The following is a 10,317-nucleotide window of genomic DNA, read 5'->3' as shown; positions in this document are numbered from 1 at the left end:
CACACTCCCATTTTTCCTTTGAAAACCACTTATGCCAAAACAGAGGTAACAGAGCAGTCAGCAGTCCAGCACTGAACATGGTCGACGGTAGCAGAAGCACAAACAGAAACTGAGATGGCCCTGGCGCGTTGCCTGTTTTCATGCCCGTGCACAAATAATTGAACTCTTTGGAAAGTGGGTGTGAGAGTCTGGGAAACTCAGCCAGGTAGTAAAGTATTTTCACACCATTGCAAACTGAACAACTTGGCAGAAGTTCCTCTGTTTTTAAATGATTTTTAGTTTAAAGAACTCCGTAGTGCTGTTTATCTTCGCTGATTTTGCTTTTGTGTTTGTTTTGATCATCCCTAAATCAATAAATTGTGTCAAATTAAAGCCTTGCTTTGTTTCAAAGGTTGATTCATTTCCTGCCAACTCTAGAAATGTTCCAGGACGTTTGTTCACTCTCTACGGAGTGCGAGGCAGATCTCACTGGACACTTTCACCATTTCCACCTGTTCAAGTGCCCATTAATACAAATATCTAATCAGTCAATCACATGGGAGCAACTCTGCATTTAGAGATGTAGAGATAGTCAAGACAAACTGAGTATCGAGGTATGCAAAAGAGCACGTCAATGCACTCACCAGTTGAACTCAACTGATTTGATGGGCTACAGCAGCAGAGGACATTACTGGATGCTACAGCTTTCAGCTAAGAGCAGGAAACTGAGATTAAAGCCAGCGTGAGGTCAGATTTAGGCATAAACAGCATGAAAGCAATTATCCATCTGGTCTTGTATCAACACTTCATCCTGCTGGTGTTGGTGTAAGGATGTTGGTACACTTTGGGCCTCTTACCACCAACTGAGCATCATTTCAGCACCGCAGCATTGCTGTTAACGATGTCCACACCATGACCACACTGCACCAATCAAAGTTTACAGTAAGATAATGCACCATGTAACAAGGTCCAGATCATCTTAATCTGGTTTCTTGAAAGTGACAATGAGTTCACTGTACTCAAATCAGCTCCAGAGTTTCTCAGTTCAACAGAGCCCCTTTGGGGTGTGATGGAACAGGAGATTCACATCATAAAAGTGTAGTTTGACGCTGTCGTGTCTGTATATACCAAAATAAGTAAAGCCCACTTGTTTTGCCTGATATTCTCTGTTTTTTATCAGAATACGATCATTTGATCTCGGGTAAACTGCAGATTATAGTGTGGTCTATAACATATTAGTAAATAGAGAGATTTTACAGGAAAATAATAGGGTGGCATTCCCAGCATAAAGGTTCATTTAAAAATAACTTAAATAAATAAATAAAAATAATATTTTATAGCTTCATTGGCTGGGCATGTCTGCAGGACCACATAAATTGTAGTCTCCCGCCTTCTAGTGGCTCTGTCAAAGAAAAGCAAATTCCACCGGTTTTTGTTTGCGTAACTGTGGGCGAGCTCCTCCCACCAGGCCACAGACTATTGGTTAATACTCTAAGCAAAACCACGTGGTTGGTCAGTGGGTGCTGTCCGTTAAACCTGTACGGAACAGTTTCCACACGCCCGATTGTTGTGTAAGCGTCTCTCCCACCCTTGAACCTGCGGTAAGTATCACCTAGACGAAGCTCAGGCTGTAGTGAATGTGTGAAAAGGGAAAATAACTTTGTGTTTTCCTCAGTCATGCCGACGTCACCTGTTAAAACGAGGATCCCCCTCACCAGCTTTGGACACTTGGTAACAGAGGTGAAGGTAGGAAGGGGGCTTGATCCGGGGATTTCCAGGTGAAATGAAACGGTGCATGCGGTGGAGGGGGATTTAGCTGTAACAGAGTGGATATGAAGGGGTTTAAAAGACAAACGGGAGGGGGGGTCTATAATAAACATTAAGGGGGGTCTTAATGTTTAGGTTATCATTTATGTGTTATAGTGTCATCAGTAAGCAGCAATAGCAGTTACCTTTGTCCTGCTTTGTCTTCTTTGATGGATCTGCCCAGTGAATGAAGCACATTTCCACAAGCAGCACAACGTCTTCATTACCTTTGACTTTATTATGTAAGAATGTATTTGGCTGCTATTCTGTACAAGTGAAATTCAACTGAAAGAGGCAGGAAACAGACCAGCTATTAAAAGAATATACAGAGGGCAACAAAAAAGACGGATCCTTAAAACTTGGGCTAAAAACAGTCCATGGAAACTAAAATCATCCAAAAATCCCAGTAAGACTTACATCATACATGCCTGTAACTGTACTACAGACAGATTAAACAATGAATGGGGTTGTGGGGAATTTCCTTAAAGATCAGAATCTGCACCAGGAGGACCCGGGGCCCCACTGCACAAGTGTTAGGTCTGAAATTCGTGTCTGAGGATTTCATCCTGGAACCTAAAAGCAGTCAGGGCACCGCCGGCTAACACGTGGAGGTCTTCTCAGACGCACTGCTAAAAAACGGTCATGCAGGAAGATGTTGCATAATTCAGCTGCATCTGCAGGCTCTTTCACATCTGTCATATGTGCTCAGTGAGTAAAGAGAATGCAGCACCAGAGGCGCACCTGCCAGCTGTGCTAGGTGAGCTGCACAGAGCAGGTCCCACCGAGTCACAATGGCTTTTGCTTCCTGACTGGACTGATCGATATGCCTGAAGTGTTACTGTGATGATGGATCAGACTAGAGAGTTTGGGGGTTTTTTTTTAGATTATAAAATAAAGACCTGTTTATTAGCCTCTTAAATGTCAATGTAAATTGTTTATTTATTTGTTTGTTTGTTTGTTTGGTGGCATTTATAATTTCTTAGTACCTTCTAGATGCCAGCTCCTCTGATTAATATATTTTAAAAGACTTCTCCTTTAAGTAACAAGGTGCCATTTCCGGCATAGATGTTTATCTAAAAATAAAATATAAATAGACTAAAACATTTAAAATGGTTGCTTTATTTGGCTCAGCATGTATGCAAACATATTATTTAGATGCTAAAATGTTAACTATAAACTTATTTATTCCTTCATTCATTTAATCAATGTTTGCAATCCTTTTGTTTGACCACTTGGGGGCAGCAGTCAATTTTATCTGAACACTTGTGGATCTGCTTTTTAGTCCTACACATATGCATGAAGTACTCTTTGTTACAAGGGAGCAGCCACCCGTATATTTTCATTATATACATGAAGTACACAAGTAAGAATAATATATGCCTTTAACTGTTGGTTTGTGCTGGTGAAAAGTGTCAGTGAGCTTGGGTTAAGGCAGGGATGTCCAACTCCAGGCCTCAAGGGCCGGTGTCCTGCAGGTTTTAAATATCATCCTGGGCCAGCACACCTGAATCAAATGATTAGTTCATTACCAGGCCAATAGAGGACTTCAAGACATGTTGAGGAGGTAATTTAGCAATTTAAATAAGCTGTGTTGGATCAAGGACACATCTAAAACCTGCATGACACCGGCCCTTGAGGCTTGGAGTTGGACACCCCGGGGTTAGGGCTTGCTTCTGTGGAGCTGTAATGTGCTCAGTGCTGCCCCCTGCGCTGGCAGTGCAGAAGACACCACTGTGAGGTGGCCGGGCTACTTTTAAACTGTGTAAAAGGGAACCACAGATTCCCGTTGTCATATGATGCGTTATTATTAGTAGTAGTAAAACATAAAATGCTGACTGTAAGCAGTTTCAAAGTTACTAAGCGATTGATTCAAGAGAAAATAAACAGAAGACAGGATGTTTTTCATTTCAGTCTCAGTGATATTGTAGTTCAAAGCTACAATTTAAAAACTATATAGACAAAGTGTTTGAGTTATTTTTTTTAAACTTGTTTGCATATAGATCTAGCTTTATATTCTTTCTTATTGTGTGCCATCTGTAATGTTTGACTCAAATACCCCACAGAACTGGACAGCATAGCGAGCTCCCATCCTCTGTCAAGCTGTCACCCTTAACCCACGAAGTTCAGGAACTGTGGGATATGATGTTTGTTTAATTGTCATGTAAATGTTAGGCAAGACTGTTACATTTGGTATTTTTCATTAATAGTAGTACTATACTTGTACACATCAACAGGAGTTTGACTTCAGTTCTCATACACCGGCTCCTTCCAGCTGTAGAGCTGCTGCTGGTTTCAGCTGTTGTTGTTTCAGGCTCCGTTTGTCTGTTTGAAGGGGAAGGTGGATATAAGACTACTGTTGTAACCACAAGAAGAAGAAGAAAAACAAAACAAGCTCACCGCTGATTTTCAAAAATTATTTCAGTTGCACTTTTTCAACTTTTATTGACGTGGTTTCACGTATAAGGTTTCAGGAGGAACAAGAGTTTCCTCTCTGCTACGTTAATAATATGAACTATAGCGGCAGGACAAATCAGCAAGATGAAGAGGAGCATTGTGTCCCTCCTCGACCCTGGCTCACTTTATCTAATGTTCGTAATGGGAAACTATTTCCCTCTTCACAAGAATTCTTTCATTTCCTCGTAGTTTACTGTAAACCTGATGTTCTAGATGAATGGTTCCCTTCATGGAAATCAGTGCATGTGACAAACGCCTAATTGTTGTCCCAAGTCTGGGTAATCAGACAGACAACAATAACCGTCCTGACATTTATCAAGCACAGGATTAGTTTGGATGTAAACAACAATCACATAAAGCTCACGGGCTTAAAGTGCTAGTAAAGTATATCTATGTTTTTTGTTTTGTTTTTTTCCTCTCATGCTAGCTGAGTATGAAACACAAACCATGTGATAAAGTAAGCTTTGTTTAGCACAAAGTGCTGCCTGGCTGAAGTCCACTCACCACCGGCTGTAAAACCACAGCTTAGTCGGTTTCACACCTTGGTTTTTCGTATGCATGATGCAAATGAGATGTGGTATGGCAGTTTGCGAGTTTTACAAATGCGGGTTCTCACATTTGTTTGCTTTTTACAGAGCCAAGCTAGCAGTTTCCCTCTTTTTGTGCTAAGATAGCTAACAGCGGCCTGACTGTAGCGTAGCATTCGCTGTTTAGAGTTGTATATATGGATTCTAATTTATCGTTTTAGGAATAAAAGTGATCGATAAAATATGCTGCTTATATTCTGTCACTTTTTTGGAGTCTGTTGACTCCAAAGGTTTGATATTTAATGTTTTTGCATTGAATTGGTGTAACGAAATAGAACTGTTCAGGCCCTACAGGTTTGGAAATGATGTTCAGGTTGGGCCAGTTTGACTGCAAAGTGAAAATAAGGCACTTTAGGATCATTTTGGTTTGACAACAGTGTAATAACTCACCCCAACAAACCATTCAAGTATGTGGGAGTTTCCATCCTCTCCTCTGCCTAACGATTGTAGTTTTTTGGCCCCTCTGTTGCAGACATCCTTTCTGTCTCCTCTCGATCCTCTCTATTCCTTTGTTTTCACACTCATCTTCTTCTTTCAGCTGCTCCCTTCAGGGTTTGCCATAGTGGATAATCTGCCTTCTGCTCTGTCTGTAGCATCGTCCTCTGTCACACCAAGCCTCTACAGGTCCTCCTTCACTACATCCACGAACCTCCTCTGTGGTCTTCATTTTTGCTTTCTGCCTGACAGCTTCATGTTCAGCATCCTTTGTATATATATCCTTTTGTGTATGTATATGTGTGTGTTTGTGTACGTGTGTATGTGTGTACGTGTGTATGTGTGTACATACATGTACATGTACATACATGTACATATGTGATGTAGCATAACTTAAGCAGCAAGGAAGGTGATAAGTAAATAGCATTAGCAGACGATTGAAGTTCTTTTATTTTCCCTTTTACCATAAACAATCAGTCAGGCATGCAAAAATCCCACTGGCTTTCTACAAGACTTTGCCCATACCTGACCTCGTTAGTCCCTACCATTGAAACAAAATAGGTCAAACCAAATAATACAATTCTAAACAAAGAACAGGAATAAAGTCATGCATGAAACTGACAAACTCATTTACTCAACTAAATAGTTTGTAAAGTAAAACACTGCATACAATATAACTCAAAAGGCTACTTTAAAGAAAACAAACAATACTATACAAAATGAAAAACCCTCCATTTGGTTACACCCAGTGATGCAATCATTGACCTCATGACCCTATATAAACAGGAAGTAGTGGGCGGCCCTTCCCATACACCTGTCTCACATATAGGACCTGAATGCACAACATGGACACCATGGTAAGTATAACCAAAGCAACATAAAGAAACATAATTTACCAGACATGTGCCTGTAAACAGAAGAAAATTCAGATGATCTGATGGTTAGTAGTGTTTGCTTTAAAACACATGCATGGATGTAAAGAATGTAACTACTGCTACCACAAACAAAACCCGGGATATTGTGTGTTAAGAGAAGTTACACCAGCAATGTCTAACAAAAAAACAATATATGCAAGTGACAAATGGCAAATTAATTCCATTCTAGCCACTTTGTCACAACATACATGTACATACATGTGTATGTGTGTACGTACATGTGTATGTACGTGTATGTACATACAGGGAGTGCAGAATTATTAGGCAAGTTGTATTTTTGAGGAATAATTTTATTATTGAACAACAACCATGTTCTCAATGAACCCAAAAAACTCATTAATATCAAAGCTGAATGTTTTTGGAAGTAGTTTTTAGTTTTAGCTATTTTAGGGGGATATCTGTGTGTGCAGGTGACTATTACTGTGCATAATTATTAGGCAACTTAACAAAAAACAAATATATACCCATTTCAATTATTTATTTTTACCAGTGAACCAATATAACATCTCCACATTCACAAATATACATTTCTGACATTCAAAAACAAAACAAAAACAAATCAGCGACCAATATAGCCACCTTTCTTTGCAAGGACACTCAAAAGCCTGCCATCCATGGATTCTGTCAGTGTTTTGATCTGTTCACCATCAACATTGCGTGCAGCAGCAACCACAGCCTCCCAGACACTGTTCAGAGAGGTGTACTGTTTTCCCTCCTTGTAAATCTCACATTTGATGATGGACCACAGGTTCTCAATGGGGTTCAGATCAGGTGAACAAGGAGGCCATGTCATTAGTTTTTCTTCTTTTATACCCTTTCTTGCCAGCCACGCTGTGGAGTACTTGGACGCGTGTGATGGAGCATTGTCCTGCATGAAAATCATGTTTTTCTTGAAGGATGCAGACTTCTTCCTGTACCACTGCTTGAAGAAGGTGTCTTCCAGAAACTGGCAGTAGGACTGGGAGTTGAGCTTGACTCCATCCTCAACCCGAAAAGGCCCCACAAGCTCATCTTTGATGATACCAGCCCAAACCAGTACTCCACCTCCACCTTGCTGGCGTCTGAGTCGGACTGGAGCTCTCTGCCCTTTACCAATCCAGCCACGGGCCCATCCATCTGGCCCATCAAGACTCACTCTCATTTCATCAGTCCATAAAACCTTAGAAAAACAGTCTTGAGATATTTCTTGGCCCAGTCTTGACGTTTCAGCTTGTGTGTCTTGTTCAGTGGTGGTCGTCTTTCAGCCTTTCTTACCTTGGCCATGTCTCTGAGTATTGCACACCTTGTGCTTTTGGGCACTCCAGTGATGTTGCAGCTCTGAAATATGGCCAAACTGGTGGCAAGTGGCATCTTGGCAGCTGCACGCTTGACTTTTCTCAGCTTTCAGAGAACTGGTCTCTGAATGCTATTGACACCCTTTTCTCAACGAGAAGTCTGGGCTCGGGAGAGCCTGAGTGCCCTGGAGGGACTTTCCCTGCCGGATACACGATGGAGGGTGGCAGAACTGGAGGGTCATGTGCCTGGCGGGACTGTCGATCGAGGACGTCTGAAGATATCTATCTATTCGGAACCGTGATAACAGGGTTCTTGCTGATCGGAGTTGGCTTAGCCCTGGTTTATCGGAGAAATAAGAGAGCGGAACCGGCTGTTCAAACCCCCCCAAGGCTGCCCGCTGGAATCGAAGCGATGGGACGAGGCGCGACCTCTCACAACGAACGTAATATGGTCAACACCTTGGAGACGCTTACATCGGCTGTGAAGGCTCAAAGCAACAACATTGAGCGTATGGGGGGATACATCAGAGAGAGGCCTGCTCAAAATGGGACCCTTGAGCGACAGTTGGAAGACATCGCGGAACGGATCACTGCAGCTGTGAGGTCTCAGAATCAAAAGAATGACAACACCATGGAACAGAAGTTTGATACCATCATGGGGAGGCTCGCGGCTCTCCAACGGGAGATCGAGAGGCCAGTGTCGGAGTGTTAGGGCAGCCTGAAAATTCTCCTGGGCTGCTCGCATGGAAATTTACAAAATCAACATCGCGAATTTGATGTGTGTGTGTGTGAGTGTGGTTGTGGTGTGTGTGTGTGTGTGTGTGTGTTGTGTGTGTGTGTATTAGGGGTGCAACGATACACAAAATTCACGGTTCGATATTTTTTCGATACAAAAAAATGTTCATGCCTTTTTAATTTGTCATTTATTAAAATTATAAATATATATTTTAACTCAAAAGTACAGTTTTTAAATTTAATGTTGCTGAAACAAAAAAGTAATAAAAAAAATAAATATATCTCAGGGCTCGCAAAATTTCAAAATCCCTGGTAGCCCTTCGGGCAGGGACTCTTCAGTTTTTGGTAGCCCAAAATAAATTTAAGTAGCCCGAATAAAAAAGAGAGCAATTTTTTGATTGATGTTTTGTTTCCTTTACAATATTATACATTAAAGTATAATATTGTATAAATTATATAATATTAACTTCTTATCTTGTGCGCGTTTTTTATTTTGACAGCGAATGCGCACCTGCGGACCACTTATGTGCAGCCCTGGTTATTTAGCTCGTCATATTGCAGCCACAGAAATTCTTTTGTCCATGAAACCATAAAGCTGCACTTTCTTTTTGCCTTATAGTCTGATTTGTCATAACTTCTCCGTTTTGTGGTAAGCTTTTCTTTGGCTGTCACTTCTTCACCCTGACCTGTCTTATTTGGCTCAGCAGAACTAAAATATATATCTGTCTGTGAAGGTTCTTGTCACGGTATGGCATGGCACACCGTGGAAGGAGTGGGGAAGGAGGACCCAGGCGCGGTGCTCTATGTATAGACAGTGTTTATTTACAAAGTGAAACAACGTAACAATAAATCCCCGTGTTCTCCCAGACTCCCGTGTCGTGTCTCCCCGTGAATAGTCCGTGTTTCTGTGCTCTCTCCGCTCCCGTGTCAGCACCCCCCGGTGCTCGCTGCTCTCGTGTCTTCCACGCTGCTCCTGCGGGAAACAAAAGACGCAGCCGTCAGGACACATACAACTGCGGGCATGCACACACACTAACTCAATAACAGGACGACTAACGTGGAGTCTCATGCAATGATCCCGCGTCGGTGGGAGCTCCAAGACTCTCCTAAGTAGCTCCCCCGACGAGCCCTGATCAGCGGCAGGTGTGTGGCTTCGGGTGTGGCCAGTCCTTCCGCAGGGCCACACCCCTCAGGCCTGCAGGTGGCTGAGCTCCATCCTCCAAGCATCCCCGCAGACATAAACACACACACTCACATCTACAATCATGGAGGAGAGCAGCAGCAATACCAAAATACATATAATAATAATAATAATAATATAATACATGACTGCTCAGGGATCCTGGGTCGCCCAGTCCCAGGACCCTGACAGTTCTCAGTCATCCAGGTCATCGTAGTCAAATATATATCCTGCTGCTTTTACACACGCACTCACATAAGCTCAGCGATTCTCTGCGCGATCAACCTCTCACATGTTTAAGCTTGCTGCGGGAGATTTCACTTGTCATGTTTGCATAGTAAGCTAACGATTAATAAGACGATGTCAGAGGAATTGGTGCGCAAATTATCATCACTCACAGATCAGTGCTGTCGCTCTCTATACACAGTTCGCGATTGCAAAGTGAAAGCAAAAAAACAAGCGCAAATTCAAACGCGATTTCAATATGTCACATATTGACAGTGGCTCACCGATGCCAATGACATAATTACCCAGCTACATTTCCGAAAGAATGCAAAAGCATTGACATATATTTTTCCTTCCTACGATAGCCCAACGGGCAGGGCAGAGATAGATTTTGGTAGCCCGACTGGAAAAATCGCTAGCCCCGGACGTCGGGCTAGCGATTTTGCGAGCCCTGTATCTGATTGAGGAATCACTCATCTTTGGAAAAGAGAGTTTATTACAGAGAAATGGCTCTTTCCAAAATAAAAGCTATACTATACGCTTCTTCTGGGCTATATTCTCAGCAGCATATTAAACATATCAGGTCCCCATAAGGAGAATCATGTGCTAACGGCTGTCTAAATGACTCGGGTAAAGTTTGTAGCATGCCTGCTTGTTGTTTTTGTCTGCTTCCACTTGTCTTTGCACTAGGATGATGTCGGAGTAAA

The 10,317-nt window shown here is 42.1% G+C and overlaps 1 protein-coding gene across 2 annotated transcripts in view; it reads left to right on the top strand.

The window, feature by feature from the left end:
- The first annotated feature begins 1,475 nt into the window (after positions 1-1,475).
- Positions 1,476-10,317, top strand: part of LOC102310767 (suppressor of cytokine signaling 1) — a 34,108-nt gene continuing 25,266 nt past the window's right edge. For both annotated transcript variants that reach the window (XM_042223873.1, XM_042223872.1), the window contains exons 1-2: positions 1,476-1,580; positions 1,655-1,725. The gene's annotated coding sequence lies outside the window, so the exon portion shown is untranslated. The remainder of the gene's footprint in view (positions 1,581-1,654; positions 1,726-10,317) is intronic.

The sequence above is a fragment of the Haplochromis burtoni genome, unplaced genomic scaffold, assembly GCF_018398535.1.
Source record: "Haplochromis burtoni strain Fernald_Lab_line unplaced genomic scaffold, NCSU_Asbu1 Contig_122, whole genome shotgun sequence".
NCBI lineage: Eukaryota > Metazoa > Chordata > Actinopteri > Cichliformes > Cichlidae > Haplochromis > Haplochromis burtoni.
This window is presented reverse-complemented; position numbering and strand designations above follow the sequence as displayed.